This window comes from Peromyscus maniculatus, chromosome 16, assembly GCF_049852395.1.
Source record: "Peromyscus maniculatus bairdii isolate BWxNUB_F1_BW_parent chromosome 16, HU_Pman_BW_mat_3.1, whole genome shotgun sequence".
In the NCBI taxonomy this organism is placed as follows: Eukaryota; Metazoa; Chordata; class Mammalia; order Rodentia; family Cricetidae; genus Peromyscus; species Peromyscus maniculatus.
This window is the reverse complement of record NC_134867.1, coordinates 8,615,535-8,632,534: the sequence shown is the minus strand read 5'-3', so window position 1 is coordinate 8,632,534 and position 17,000 is coordinate 8,615,535.

Sequence of the window (17,000 nt, the reverse complement as noted above, 5' to 3'; positions counted from 1 at the left end):
ACCCACATGGTGGCTCATAACTGTTTGTAATGAGATCTGGCACCCTCTTCTGTATATATAATAAATAAATAAATCTCAAAAACAGTACACTCAGGAAACAAAAACACGGCACAATTCAGATGCCAAGACTGAGACCTGCTGTGAGGTCTTAGAACGGAAGCAGAAACCCCAAAGAATTTGACCAAATTATTCCAGATGCACTTTCTGCTGCTCAATCACTGGGCTTGCTCAATCCTTCCGGTTCTGATCAGCAGAGGATCTGATGGAAGCTTGGGACGGGGCATATGTATCCTATGTTCTGACCCTTTGACAGAAGCAGAGCACTCACCTATGGCTGAAAGCTCAACTTGGTAAAGATACCAAGGAGTGGAATGTGGGGGCATCCAAGCAGAGGGAACAGCAAGAGCAGCAAGAGCCACGCAGAGCTGGGGATAGATAACTTTGCACTGAAAAAGTCAAAAGGACCCTATGGAGCACAAGGTGGGACATACAGCAAGGAAGAGTACTAGAAATGAGGACGTTAAGCCAAATTGCAGGATCTTGATTTCCCAAAAAAATAAAAATAAAAATAAAAAAAATTAAAATTAAAATTAATTTACTAGGAAATAGAAACTGATTGAATGCTCCCTTCTTGCTCTGATTTGCTCTAAGTAGGAAGTCATGTAGTCATTTGGGACACTTGGGACTTCCTTAGATCAGGATTTGTGTCTGAGTCTTCAAAAAAATGTCCCAACTCAGAGCACTTTCTGGAACAAAATTATATTAACAACAACAACAACAACAATAATAATAATAATATTGTTAAAGGTGTTGAATCCCACCTTCAACCTAATATCTCTATTCAGGGCAGAACACCTAAAAGTAGGAAGTCTTATTGGAAATTTAACCCAAAATCTGGCTTTGGAGAATTGGTTCATTGCTATTGAACTTCTATTTGAAGTTGAGCAAAGAGACGTGATTGCTTGTTTGCTTGGGCCTAGAAATAGTGATAAAGGACAATCCAGGAAAGATAGATGTGTAAGTTTACCCTGAGCTTTACAGTCTCGGTGACTGAATTACACATTATAGTTGAGGGGGCGTCAGAGGGAAGAGCTGGTTGGGTGGGTCTGGAAAGCTTAGTGTTGATATGTGGGGTGCGTGAAGACCTGAAATCAGCAGTAACGTTTTACAAAGAAGACAAAAGCAAGACTGGAGCTCCAGCAAGACCTGGAAGAAAAACAGATACCTGCTTGTAAGCCACTCCCATTGCCTTTCAGAAACGGCCAACTGGGAATAGAAATAATTGAGCTGAGACTGTAGAAACGGCTCGGGGCTAAAGGCCAAACCTGGCGACATGAGCTTCATCTCCAGAAGCCATGTGGTGGAAGAAGAGAACCCAACTTCTTCAAGTTGTCCCTGGCTGACCTCCACACACATATTGCAGTATGTGTGCACATGTACACGTGCGCACACACACACACACACACACACACACACACACACACACACACACGTGAGCAAATAAAAAATTATTTAGGAATAAATAAATTATGGATGCACTCACCTGGCTTGCCCATTACTCAAAAGCAGAATGAAAAGAGGATTGATCTTTAAAACTAGAACAAACGAGGCTTCTTTGGACCCCAGATCAGTTCCCACTAGGTCTCTAGCAACTGATTTCCTCGAGTCTATACAATTCCTTATCTGCGGAGACAGTATTGCCAAGGGAATAGCAGTATGGCTTCAGATGAGGCTGCCAGGGTTGAAAGCCTGTCTCTGCCACTCACTAGGCTGAGCTTAGGCAGGAGGCTGAACCCATGTATCTTTAGCTGTACAACCACATCATCTTCTGAAGATCATCTACTCCTCAGAATATCACTGTGAAGACCAAATGCATGAAGGCCGTGTGTCACAGGGCCTGGTGTGTAGAAGACACTGAGGGGCTGTCCCCGAAGCTTCGTACCGGGGGCTCGTTTTCACGTATGAACAGGACTCACTTCCCCTGGCTGTCCCTTAGTCCTTTGGCAATGCTCTATACATTTTCAACAAAACTGAAAGGAATCCCTATGGAGGGATGTTGGACCTCCCTGAGTCTAATGTGAAAAACCCTCACAGGCATGCTGCCACTGATGGAAGTCTAGCCTCTCAGGTGCACTGAATTCTCACCATTGAAAAAGTCCTGGGAGAATTTCAATGCATTGTTTTGGAGACTTCCTTTCACCGTGCTTTGAATTTGTACTGGTTCCAATTTTAAACAATAAATTAGAAGCCCTTAAAAGAGAGTCCCATTCACTATTGAGAGAGGGGAAAAGGATCCTGGAGCTGGCTGTCAGTTATCAGCCACTGACTTGGACAAAGTCTGAACTCTTCAACTTCATAAATTCCGAGCAACACCGTGTTGTTGGAAATTGTCTGTCTGTTTGTCTGTCTGAGCTTGTGTTTGTTTGCTTTGCTTGTTTGATTTATGGAACTTTTTAACCAGAGGGTTTGTGCAGAAGGAGTCCATCCTCCTGTTGTGTCCGTATTGCCAGCCCATGGTAAGCGAAGAAGCGGCGGCGGAGGAGGCGGAGGCGGCGGCGGCTACCTGACCTGCTGCCTGTCTTCCATCCAATGCTGGTGAAGCACGGCAGAAGCTTTGATAACCTCCCGGCAACCACCAGCTGGCTGGTAAATGTGTAACTGAAAGCTGAACGTGTAGCCGGAAACCCTAATACCGAAACGTGTAGGATTAGAGAGCTGAGTAGGCACAAAGCAGAAAGTAGGTGAGAGCTACTTAGAAGCTGCAGTCTTGGCGGCTCCCAGTCTTTAAGGATTTTCTTAATGAGAGAGTAGGCCTTTAATGTACTTTTGAATTTCTTAAGCCATCCACACACCTTTTGTCTGTGAGCTCTTCCTATCACTCTGAAGAGCATTTCCACACAGGAGTCTCCCCTAGTTGTAGAGAGTTTAGATTATCATATCTTACTGTCCTGTGCTACTAAATCACACTCAGGAGAAATAACAAGATTGCCTGAGGCAGGTGAGTGTGGTAGGAGTGAACTTTTTCCCAGCCAAGGTCCTTTGCTCTCCACAGATGGGCAGAGGAACCCAGAGCTGGGTGGTGTGGGGTTAAGAAAGTAGGGGTGAAAGTTCTGACATTGGCTTGAAACTACCGAGGTCCCCATGGAAACTCAGGGACACCATCTTCTTCCGTCAGTGAATCACAAAGTGGCCTTGAGTGTTCACGTGCCTCCTCTGTGTTAGGATTCCCTCCTCGGAAATGGAGCCTTTCCATTCAATGGTCCCTAGTGGGACGTGGGCATTTGTCTGGAAGGCCACATCCTGGTGCTGGTCACACTACCACCGTTCTCCCACAGGCATGTTCTCCCAGACGATGCTTCAGGCTACACTGAGACTCTCACTACAAAATAGAGTGGGGGAATGCAGGCTGGACAAAGTCTGCAGCCTACAGAAATCTGCTACTCACACAGCTACCTCTGCCCCCACCTCAGGCCGGCTGCAGCCAGAGTGTGGAGACAAAACCATGCAGAAACCATGGCTGCAGTCAGCAACTCCCCCTGACCCTCCTTGAGCATCTCAAAGGCAGAGGGCGTACTTGACAAAAACTTCCTACGGATCAAACCAGTTGACCAACCAGGGAACACTCTAAGCACTAGTGGGTGCTATCGAAGAACCTCAGCTCAAGCTGCTCTTTGTAAGAGCCTGTAGCTATCCCGAGATCGCTGCTGGAATCTGCTTGCTTCTACCCACATGCAAATTTGAAATTATAAAAGTGTAGCAATTTTTTTTTAAAAAAAAAAATCTCTGTTTGTAAAATAGGAAACTGATGTATGTTCACATTTTATTCACTGAAAAACAGCTTTGTGGCTATGAATTAGGACACCAGGGAGACAGAAATGGGGGCATATAGAATGAAGCTTCTCAGCTCTGCCCACTCAGAGTGCCTTTCGCATGAGAGGGCAAGTCTCTGAGGAGCAGAGATGTAGGTGAAGCTGTCTGTCAGAACACAGACCCACGTCTGGTGCTAGCACTCAGACCTGCTCAGATCTCCAGAGAAACCAGGCCCTCGCCAACTAAGCGGCCTCCTCAGCCGATGTAATGAGCTGTATTTTCATTCTAGACTCAAACAACACTTCACTCCATAAAAGAGAGAAGAAAAAACGCTCCAAGAAAGGAGTTTTGTTTTATAGACAGAACAAAGCAGAAACAAACTTTTCTTGTTTGGGTTTGTTTGTTTATTTGTTTATTTAAAGCCTGTGTGGTGGTCATTTCAACACTGCTTTCTTTAAGGCAGGAACAGAGAGAGACAGGACAGGAGAGGGACTTACGGCTTCATTAAGGCAGAGGAAACTTCATTTTGTCCTAAAACTGGCCTGTTCAGGAAATGTGGGTATACTCACTTTAATTTTGATTTCAGTTTTGGTTTGATAACCTTAGCCCTGGTGACCCCATTTTGAATTTGACCTGGTCTGTTGAAGCAGACAGGAAGAGCTCAGTCCAAAACAGTGACTTTGAGGGAAATAAGCAGTTTTTACTTAATACTGTCCAAAATATGGTTCGATTTCACAAGCACTTGAGAGACACTGAACTTCCTTAAGAACCTATGTCAACGCATAAATTCAATCTTTAGAGACTCATCCCTTCATTTTAAGAATTTTTTTCTCTTTTGTTATACACTAACAACCTCCAAACAATGCTGACATTTACAGCAACATCCAAGACACGGGAAATACCTGACTCTTTGCCGAGAGCTAGGTGAGATTCCCGGGAGAGCAGGAATGAAGAAGAGCTGCCTGCCCTGAGGAACCTCAGCAGAATGACTCGCTCCAAGACTGTCGAGAGCCAGGATGGCAGACGAAGTCAGCGAGTCCTTTAGCCTTGGAAACAAGAGTGAAGGAAAGCAGGCCTGAACGGAAGAGTACACCTGTCAGTGAACCCCTCTCTTGCTGTGTTTCTCTGTTCTGTCCTTGTTTGTGGGCCCCAGGGATATCCGATGGCCTTGTAACCATTCACTTTGGCCACTGACCACACCTGCGTTTCTCTTAAGACACCAAAACATTTACATACAAATGAGTGTCAGAGTAAAATCTCCAGATAAGTTTGTGGCGATTATAGATGATGTGAAGATGGTGAAAGTGAAAACGAAAAGGACAAAATAGAGGCCCCAACCCATGTCCCGGGAGCCCGGCCACTAGAGCGGACGCCCAAGGCTTCATCTGGCTGAAGGTTCTCATCAGCAGGGCGCAGACCAAGAGTTGACCTCGGGCTTCCGTGCCGAGCCCAAGGACGACGGCAAGGTCACCCAGTATATTACACGTGGCTGTCTCTTGACCTTCTCCAGGCACCTGTGAGAGACTCACAGTGGATTTTAAAGATGGGCAAACCGGGCTGTGACCAGGAAAAGCCAGCTCCGGTGGGCTTATTGTTGTCCTTGTGGCCATTCTTCTTCCGCCCACATCTTTCGTTGCCTCTCAGTGTTTCTGTGAGACAAAGAAGCCAGCTGAGACTTCCACAAAGAAGAATGCAGGGAAAGGGGGGTGAATACCTTGAGCAAGAATAGCTTGGAAGGAGCCAAAAGTGGAAAAGGAAGTCTAATTCTGGCCTGCTCCGGTGGGGAGAAAAAAGTTTTTTGAGAAATGTAAACAAATCAGGAAATCCTGGCTCTCACTGCAGTTCCGATCTGGGGAGACGGCTCAGGTCCTTTCCCGAGGAGTGAGCTGCTGTTTGTGAATGAAATCCAGATCAAATTATTCACTGAGCTCTGCCAGCCCCGAAGTTTCCAGCTTTCCTTTAGCCTATGGCATAGCTTAAACCTTAAAATAATAATAATAAAAAAACCATATGCATGTTATTAACGCTCCATATTCAAATGGAAATTTAAGGCTATCGTAAATCTCTTTTCTGATGTAAATTCCTCTCTGCGAGTGCTCGCTGCAGGAAAGCCATTGTATCTGAGTAATCTAAACTTGAAAGAGAATTTTTGTTAAACCAGTTATGATAGGGGAAACATGTTTTTCACTGAGTCGAAAGATTAAAGTTGGTTGTAAAAAGGGGTGGGGGACTGAGGGAGAATTATTGGTTGCCCAACTAATGATTAGATACAGAACTTCAAGGAGAAATTAAGAGGCACAAAAGAAAGAGTCACGCAGATAAGTGAAAACAGCCCCAATGATATTAAATACAAGATGCAAGGTTTATCTTAGGTTGTAATCTCTCTTCCCATAGTCAGGTCGTGTCAGCCACCCTCTCTACCACGTCGCGCTTCCCCAAGCAGTCTAGACCCTGCTGCACCACACAGCTGCAGGTTGGAATATCGAGTTTCTTCCTCTGTGTCTGTCTGTCTGTCTCTATGTATGTATGCCTCCACCCCCCTCTTTCCTCTCCCCCACCCCCTATCTCTCTTTCCTACCTCTTAGTATCACTCTACAGAGTTCTTGCCAAGAAGAATGTGGACCTGGGAAGAAAAAGAGGGGTCGAATCCCTGAAAATAATACGTTGTGACTCTGGTTTATTTTAAAGCACTTTTCTCTCAGTACCACATACCCTCATCTCAGGCTAATCCCAGGAGGAGTTTCTTTTGCTTCGTCGCCCGTCTGCCATCCTGCCCCCCCCCCCCTTCTTTCCTTTCAGGCCTACACACGTGTCACAGTCGTTCATTTCAATGACTGTCCTCAGCAGGCAGCAACAAGGACAAATTCCCCAGCTAAAGGTGTAGGTCTGTGGTCCAGGGTGTGCTTAATGGTGCACAAGGCTTTGGACTCCATTTCTACCACCATATAGACAGAAAAGAATCTATCCATGCATTAAGAGCTATGGGAAACAGATTCAAAGTGTTCCTTCAAACAGTGCTATCAGTAGAGGCTCGGATGGGAGACAAGTTTCCCTTGGGTGGGTGGATAGCCATCTTGGTTAGCGGTCTCTCTGGTTCAGGATTTGGCTCTCCTCCAGGCATCTGACCTCAGCCCTGGCACCACAGTGTTTTCATAGGAACCTCAGAGAGGAGTTAGCTGGACAGGACTTTAGGTCTCAAGGCAAAAGCTTTCTCACTTAACTTTGAAGAACGTGGTTAATAAATGCAGAGAAAAATCTCCCTCTGCATCAGTGTGGAGAATGAACTCTGTTCTAAAAGCATTTATGATGAAGAGGGAAAAAATATTTAAATTAAAAATAAAAGATTAAGAGCAGGACAAGGACTGACTCTTACAGCCCTATCACAAAGACTCTGAATACTTGCACATATGCCTGGAGTTAATGTGTTATTAGTATTTAGAACTGGAATATGCTTTAGAATAATTTTAGTACAAGAATACCAAGCCTCCTACAGCTGTGAGTCCAGTCTACTCACGGCCCCACACACCAGCGTCACTCTGATCTCTTATTTAACGTTCAACATTCAAGGTGGACAATTTAATGCTCTTTGTGGATTGCTCAAAGATTTATGGTGCCTGTAGAGATGTTCATAAAACCCGCGCTATGCAAGGCTTTCGGCATCTCTCTCATTGTTATCAGAACCATAAAAATCATCACCCTCTTGTCCCTGGCCAGTCTTTTCTTTCTAGATAATGTAACCCAGAGAAAAATAAAGTTAGACCTGGTGTCTGCTTTAAGTAGATTCTGTTACAGAGGGCCGTGTGTGTGTGTGTGTGTGTGTGTGTGTGTGTGTGTGTGTGTGTACAAAATAGCGATGTTACGTCTGGAAAAGGAGAGAAAGAACATTGAATTGAACTATGTATGTTTGAGGATTTAAAGAGGCTCCGTGTGAAGCTGTTGCTAGTACACGTCATTGGATGTGCCAGAGGATGCTGCTGCAGCGTGGGCATCGTTAGTTTTAACCTCTCACTGGCCTCTCCGGTGCAGGAGCACGGTCTCTGAAGTGTACACAGAGAGGGGAAGCAGGTGCTCCAACTCCCCAGCATCTGGTTTAAATGACCACAATGCTGGGAGCACCTGCAGCCGGCCTTTCAGCCAAGTCTGGCCTCCCATTGTATTCAACTGGTCTTTCTGCCTTAGGCAAGAAAAAGGCATTGTTTATCAGATTTGCCAAAGGATCTCTAGGGAGGTGGAGAAAGACAAGACAAACAAACCTAAAACAGAACGCAAGTGGAAGCAAAGCCCTGGAGAGCCTTGATTATTTGTGACTGTCCGCAGGGATCTTTCATCCTGGCCAAAGGAAGACAGAGACAGAAGCAAACATTAGTGTAAACCAAGACAGTTTCCTAACAGCAGTGTTCCCAGAAAACTGCTATCAGGAATCTTGTCCAAATGCTGTTCCTTACCCTGATGCGGAAATCCTCAAGTCTGGGAGAAAGGGAAAAAAACCTCTCAAATCAAACATTTATTAAACATCTATCATGTGCAGTGTTTCGTGCTGCTAAGAGAGGGGTAGAGAAAATCTTCCTGAGGAGACGGACTTGCCTCAGTGTGCTCACTCTCCCCCTGTGCGCTTTTCAGTTTCATAACTCGGAGTAACTATGCAGAGTTGAGTCGACTACCTGTAAACTGTGCCAAAAGGTAAGAAGAGCAAATAAAACAGGACCACCAATATAATAAAACCTGTGGTCGATGTGTTGGAACCAAAATTAACTTAGCAATCGCATTTTCAGGAACACAGAAGATAGTTTCAAGTCTTCTTACACAGTGTATTTGGTAGTAAGTAATTCCACCCCGGAGACCCTTTGTTTTCTTTTCTTTGTGTAGAGCCCCAACTAGTGGGAGATTGGGGAACTGCACATAAAGAAATGCCAACTAGTGGGAGATGACCATTGAACTTCCTTCTCCAGGCTGCCAGCCTAGGAGAGCTCATAGACAAGGCTGGTTTTCAGGTGTGACACTGAGGACAAGCACTGAACGGAGAGGCTTATGAAACTGGCTTATTCTTAACTTTCTGTGCTAAAGGGCGATCTGGGACTGAAGACAGCACACGCACCCGCTGGCATGTGAAATGAGTCAGTGCCCTCTGTCTACAGCTAATTCGAGAAAGGAAAATAAATTCTGAGTTCAGAACTTATTCCCCTCAAAGATCTTTTTAAAAGAAAGGGGCAACATCCTGTGCCCAAAACTGCACAGGCTGGAGGAAAAAGACCCAGTTTCACACGTTAAATGAGAATTCAGTGAGAAGTATTTTCACCCCAGTGGTAGTCTCAGCTAAGAACAGATAAGAACGTGCTGCTGCACTGTGCCAAGCAGGAGGGTAAGGCAGGCTGGAGGCCACAGGGCACCATAGGCCAGAACTTCAGTGAAGAACAGAATAGAAAAGCCTGGAGAAGCGGGCTGTGCTGATCCTTTGCTAAAGGGACTGAATCTCAGGAGTTGTTGGGATTTTTAAGTTTCTTTCTTCTTTCTTCCTTTTACAAAATCTCATTCAGCTGGATTTTTTTTTTTTAAGTTTCCCTTGCCAAAAAGTAGCAATAAAATGTAGACAGCCTGGAAAGGCTATTTTTTTTTTTCAAAATCCAAGATGGGTTCACCAATCGAAATATAGTCTGTATGTTGGACAGACGTGGGGGTGTACAGGCTTCAGGGTTTTGTGGGACTCTCTAACAAGCTGTAAAATGTGTGTGTGTGTGTGTGTGTGTGTGTGTGTGTGTCTGTCTGTCTGTCTGTCTGTCTGTCACTGAATTCTCTATCTTTAATCAGCCTCTCAAAGGGTCCTATATCAAAATCCAACTATACAAGAATCCGCACATAGACAAAAAACATTCCCATTGTAACGGATGCCCCAGAGGGCCTGACTTCACAGACTGTGCTTAGAAGAGCCCTGCAGAGCTCTCAAGCTGCCTGTCAGACCTCACAAAGCAGATGTTAGCCTTCAGAATTACAGAATTCATTCTCTATGCATTTTGTACTAGAATAAAGGTGTGGGAGTTCCCTGCTTATACTTTGAGGGAATGTAGGTACATGCGGTCACATCAACTCTGGGGATAAAGAACTTCTTCCCACCAGCTTCCCTCCAGTTTACAAACGATCACTTATGCTCAAAGGTGGAGACAGTAGTAATCTTTTTTTTCTGACAGAGTACTGGTATAAGTCAGAAATTAACAACAGCAACAACAAAGATACCTTTAACTCTTAGGAGTCAAAAGCCTATGTGTTACATGCAGTTGTTATCAAAATATCAATTCATGGGAGTTTTCTGAGCCACTTAAACTTTGTGGTGATTATCAAATAAACTCCACAGACCTTTGTTTCATTTGAAAAGGGATTTGTTTAAATACTACTTATTTGAAGATCATTAAGTCTCTGGAGTTCAAGGATCCAGAGAGTAGTAACTGCCTCCCAATGCTATCTCACCTCTTTTATGGTGTCAGCTTTCCCAGGGATTGTGTTTAACAAATGACTTTGTTGTGAAGAAAAGCTGTCGTATTAATCTATCTGTCCTAGCCTTCACCTCCCAGTCATGCTGTAATCACATAAGAGAGACCTGAGGGATAGCTAGAGAACACACACCACGTACAAGCAATCTCTTGGTAGGGGCCGTGTGGTCCAATGTCACCACACTTTGCTCCTCAGCTGTGGACTCCCTCCTCTTTCCATCTGGGACGGACATGACCATGGTTGAAGTTCACAAAAGGCAAGACGTGGAGGAGGTCTGGGACAGCGGGCAAAGCTCACCTCTTCCTCTCTGTTTTCTGTTCGACATTCTCTCTTTCAGTCTATAAGAAGCTACCACAGCTGAGAAAGTACATCCTTGTGTCACTAGGACAAGGTGAAAGTCTTTAGGAAAGAAGATATTTAAAAATTAGTTTGATGGGTTAAAAAAACAAAAGTGTATTTCCCTTACTAAGACAGTTTTAAAACCTAGCTCAAATATTACAACCACGAACTGTTCGTGCAGATGAAAATGAAAGGAGACCACTTAGAGGGCTTTGTCTAAACTGAAGCAAATGTCTTGAGTTATTATTCTAAGCATTGGGATTAACAGGCTACTAAACGCTTGCTTTGAAATTAGGAAGGAGGCATTTTAAATATTACATCTGAACGCGTGGCCTTCCTCGAAGGGATATGCAGAATGTGAGTCGCTGGTGTTTCCCTGCCTGTCCCCACCCTCTCAGGACCACACCGCCCTGCCTGAGCAGACTTGGCTCTGGGCCAACAGCTTTCAACGCCACTTCATTAAGAGGTCCTGGCTGTGCGGTTTCGATGTGAATTTTCCATCTCTCCTTCACAGACAGATAGGCAATGGCAAGCAGTGGGGGCATGTTTGACACCTCCAATTCGAAAAAGGAAGAGGAGGGGGAAAGTCTTCAAAACGATGTCTATCAAAGTGAAAGTTGGTGAAAACGAGGCCAGTCACCTGACTTAGGGTTGCCAAGAGTTAGTTCATGTACCTTTCAAGAAGTCCCAGATAAAAGTTAATTGGCTAGTTGATTTTAACAGGACAGCCAGCCCCCAAATAAAGATTCCCAAGCTTTATGAGGAACACAGGCATACTGGAAATAAAAGACACTCACAAGTAACCCCCATAGTTTAATGGTTTAGGATTCTCTTTGGTGTCCTGGGACCCAGTTAGCCCAGAGAGGACTCGAGTGCATATGGTGATGCAGGGGGAAGGTGCTACAAACTGTTTTTCCATTAGTTGATGGCCACATTTTAAGCCCACTATGGGTTGAGACATGTAGGGAGAAATAATAATGTCAGCTCCTGAGCATGTTTTGGAGGCAAGCCATACCACCACCGAAGTAAGCCCTAAGCTGCACTTGATGGAGCAAGTCCATGCCTTGTTAAGTAATATCAGCTCCTTGCCATCGTAGTCAATGATGTCAGTCAAAGACCAGAAGGGGCGGGATAATTCTGGACCTTTCCCTTGTTTCACAAAAGTACAAAAACAAGTGTGTGCTGGGCACAGCTGGGCACAGCTGGGCGCATGTGCACAGGCAGTTCTCAATTAGCTGCTATTATGTTCCCACCTCACACTGATAATCCACAGCTAATTTCTAATTGATTTTGGAAACATTTCAAATTACTCTGCCTTTTGGTATGCATTGTGCTTAATCTCCTTTTGCTATCTCTGTACACTGTTGGAACTGGAGGGCTATGTGATAATGAATGATAATAACAGCAGAGGAATCTGACCGGTTAAGGTAACAATGAAAATTTACAAAACAGACGATCTAGACGAAGATAATAAGACCATGCAAGCATGATCTTTTTACCCTCTCCACTCTTAATTAATTCCTTCCTTCTGACAGTTAACCTCAGATGCGTTTCCAAATAACTTTCCACCATGGTTTTTCACAATGATTTCCTCCATGATAAAGAGAACTGAGCACAATATTAAAGTAAAGAGTATTATAACGTTTTATAATTGATAATTCGTCCTTATAAACTAGAATCAAGCTGGCAATGGGTCTTTTTCAGATGACTTTTCACATATTCTAGGTTTCGTTAAGATTAATTATATGTAATTATAAACATAATTAGATTTGGGGACAAATAGTTTTCTAAGGTAAATATAGTCAGATCAAACACTAAAAAATACAAACATAGGAATAATATTAATACCACCTTTCATATGTTTAAAAATGTATTCCGTATCCTGTTAGAACTAAGGAGAGGTTTTCACCCTCTCTCTTACAATTTGCACCTGATAAGGAAAGACAGAGACAATGACAAGTCCCACAGGCATGGACTGCATTTTAGCTGCAGGTCACTTCATCAATGAGTGATTTAACAAATTAATTCAAGCAGAACAGAGGAAACAGAAGTTTGGTTTATGTTAGGTATGCAAGGTAACAAGGCCATATTGCGACTCAGCCTTGGCAACTCTGTGCCACATCCATAACCAGCAGAGAAGGAAGCCATGCAGCCCAGCATGGTGGCAGATGCCTAGAATCCCAGCTACTGGAGAATGCCACAGGAAGATCCTGAGTTCAAGGCTAGCCTGGGCTCACAAGCCCCTAACTGAGGAGCTATTGAGAGTGGACTGCTTCTGGGGGCTAGTGGGGTTTTGTTGCTGTTGTGTTTTAAGGTTGTGGGCCCTGGTTATGGCAGCCAAGCACAAGAGGATGGACCCATAACCATGAGTATATGGTAGCATTATCAAAAAAAAGATTGATGATAATAATAATAAAGAGGACGTGAAGTCAGAAGCAACTGGAGACATGGGAGGGTGAATCTGGGAGGAATTAGGGCCAGGAGTCAGGAGTAAAAAAAGATATTTATTAAAAAGATCTAATTGAAGTATCAGATGAACTGGCTTAAAGTCTAAGGAGTATGGACAAGAAGCTACATTTCTAAAATTGATTTATACATTTATTATCATTATTATTCATTATCACTTTATTTGTGGACACCGTGACTTGCTGTGCAGCCCAGTCTGGTCTCAAACTACCTTCCCTCTGACAGTTTTTGGAAAGAACGCTCTCTTGCCTCTTCCAGCTTGAGTAGCATCCCACATTCTGGTCATGTTGCTGCCTTCTCCCTGTCTGTCTTCCTGTGGCCTTCCCTCTGTGCTTGTCTCGTGTCCAGACTTCTCCTTGCAAAAGGGGAGTGACAGTTACAGACAGTGACAAGGCTCACGCTAATGGCCCCCTTTATCTTGACTACCTGCAAAGACCTTGTTTTTAAATAAGGCCTCATTCTGAGACACTGAGGCTAGGTCTCCGACATCTTGCCTGGGGAAGCAGGCAGCTTGCTGTCAGCTGTTACTTGTCGCTGTGTGAGGAAGGTCACAATGCAGACAGGAACGGGGTCCACCTACAAGTACCATGGCAGAAAGAAGAGGCTGGAGCTGAAGTTCAAATCTATGAAATCTCCTTTAAAATCCAATAACACCAAGTTTAGCTGTATGAAATTTCTTTAAAAAAAAAATCAAACTGTCTTTGCTCTATAAAGATGCTGAACTCATATGTCCAAATTAATAAGGTAGTAAAATTAAAAAGAGGATAAAGTATCTAAGAGGCTAGGAGCAAAAAAAGATAGAAAAGAGAGATATGTAGAAGCGAGAGGTAAATAGAAGCAATAAAATTTAATTCACTTTCCCTGTATACATCAGTGATTTTAATTTTTTAGAATCCAATAAAAGATTGGGGAAAGTCCAAATGATCTACCTGCCTATGCTTCACTTTGGGGCTGGCTGTGTAACGAGCATCCCAGACTGAAGTTGAGAGGGTCGGTGGTACAGAACAAGTGCAGCTTAGCACTCGCTCACAGTGCTTCTTGCTCACCTCCCAAACAAGCTTATGAGTTGACATTATTTTCACATGAATGTTTGGTAGATATAGAGACAATAGATAGATGAACAAAATCATTTTATCAGAGCACAATTAGGCCATTATTTGCTCTTCCTTGACTTTTAATTCATCTTCTCTAGGAGGTTTGTTTGATTTAAGAACTCCTTTTTAAAAATGTCAACAAAGCCAGGCATGGTAACACATTGCCCTTAATCCCAGCACTCAGCGGGCAAAGAGGCAGAGGCTAGCTTGGTCTACATAGTAAGTTCCAGGACAGCAGGGCTATGTAGATAAACCTTGTCAAGAAGAAGAAGAAGAAGAAGAGGAGGAGGAGGAGGAGGAGGAGGAGGAGGAGGAGGAGGAGGAGGAGGAGGAGGAGGAGAAAGAAAAGAAGAAATGAGAGAAAGAAAAGAATGCTTGCTGTAAAACTTGAGGCTCTGAGTTCAAATCCAGAGTCCACATAAAAAGTTCAGCTATCCCACTAGTTGTTTAAAGGATCATTGTCACCCACTCTTGGAAGAAACGCAAAGCAAACCTCTCAGGGACCAGTTTCAAGGTTCCAATTCCAGGTTGATAAGAGAAGCTGAGGAGGTGGTGGTGGAAAGAGCTCTCTCTCCCCAGGCATCGGAAGGAGTGGGAGCACTCGAGTGTCCACCACACACAAAGTGACCGTTATCAAAATCCCAAAGCCCTCCAATAAACAATGCTGAGGAAACTGGCTGTCTACACACAGAAAGGATGAAATCCCCAATGGGGATGTGGAAAAATGCTTAACACCATCAGTAACAGAGGAAATGCAAACTAAAACCACAGTGAGATAGATATCACATTTGTTACATGACTTTTGTAAAGAGAGAGAGAAATGCATTGAGGTAAGAATGTGAAGAGAAAAGAACCCCTGTGCATTGCTATTAGATACATAAGTCAATACAAACATCTTCCAAAACAGCATAGAGACTTATTAAAAACTAAAATCAAGATGGCAGGTGCTGCCAAGCCTGATGACCTGAGTTCAGTTCCTGGGATTCACATGATTGAAGGAAGGAACTGACTTCTCCAAGTTGTTCTCTGACCTCCATGTGTGCCCTGTGGTATGCACACACACCCATGTGTATATACACTCATGTACATAAATAGATAAATGAAATAAAATATGTTTTAAAGAAACTAAAACTAAAAACTGAATCAGGATCCTCTGCAAGAGGAAGAAGTGCTCTTAACATCTAAGCCATCCCTTCAGGCCCCTAAAAATTTATTTTTAACTGACAAATCTCACCCATACAATCCAGAAATACCCACTTTGAATATATATATGCAAAGGGATTGAAATCACTGATGTAGAAGAGATGTCCGCCCTTGTGTACATTACAGCACATTACCTCACGGGAGGTAAGATAAAGGCAATTGAAGTTGACATCAGTGAATGAGTGAATGAAAATTCTGTTGTCTGTGATGTGAATGAAGCTAAAAGACAAGATGATAAATCAAATAAAACATGTCCAGGAAAACATATGTGGTGTGGCCTCACTTGTGATTGGAGTCTAAAAGAGGAAAAGTTATAGAAGTAGAGAGTAGAATAGTGGAGACCAAGGACCAGGGATTGGGAAAGGCTAAAAAAGGAGCAGCATGAGCCAAAAACAGTTAAAACAGGAAGTACCAATGGGATCCAGCAAGAATTACCACGAATAATTTTCACTTGTTCATAATACAAACAAATGATAAGCATGTGAGGTGAGGGATATGATAATTAGCTTGACTGGATAACTACGCAATGTATTTATATGCCTGAAAGCATCACAATGCTCCTCTCAAACATGTATACTTATCTCCAGGCCAGGTCCAAAGACCTGTAAGGCTAGCTAATGGGGCAGGTGTGCCGAGGAAGGGCAATTGCAAGTCCAATGCCTGTCTGGACTACACTTTGAGTTCAAGGCTAGCCTGGGCAGCTTGGTGAGATTTGGGAGTTAAAAACATTTGTTTTCGAGGCTGGAGATATGGCTTAGAGGTTAAAAGCACTTGTTGCTCTTGCAGACCCTGGCTTAATACCCAGCACCTATATGGTGACCCACAGACCTCTGTAACTCCATTTCCAGGCAACTCTCTTCTGACACCATAGGCCCCAGGAACACAGGCAAAATACATGAACACATGGAATAAAATAAATACATCTTTTAAAATAATAATATTAATAAATTGTTTTTAAAGAGCAAAAATACATCTTTTCTTATGGAAAGTAGAAAGGCAGATGGTCAATATGTTTGAGACAAACAGAGCTATCCTGGCCCTCTGTCAGAATTTATGTTCAAATCACTTTGTTCATCTGTTCCAATAATAACTTCATCTTTGTTTTGACTTTGAAGATCATAGATGGAATCAAAATCCAAATGAGAGGCTGGGGAGTAGCTCAGTGCTACAGCTCTTGCCTGCCATGCACAAGACCCTGGGTTCAATCCCCAACACTGAAAGGGGCCAGGCCTGGGGGAGGGGGTGGGGAAGCTAAGGGCTTCATCTCAAACTTCAGCTGTTGCATAAACACAATTGCATCATGTCTCAGACACCACCTGAATGTGTAATTTGCATAGCTTTCTGGCACCTACAAATTACACAGGAAGAAGTTTCTGGAATGTGGGCCTTAGAAGGACCTATAAATGAAACCATTGATACAAATCTCTCAGGACTAAGTTCAACACCTTGAATTACATGGGAAAGGCAGCCAAGGGAACACAGGTGTGGTATGTCCAAAAGAGCCCACACTTTTAAGTGTCCGGGCGGCCATGTTCTGCTCAAGCTGCATCCCCCCGGGTGGTCCAGCTAACAAAGCTTCCTGTCATAAAGCTATCGCTCAGTACA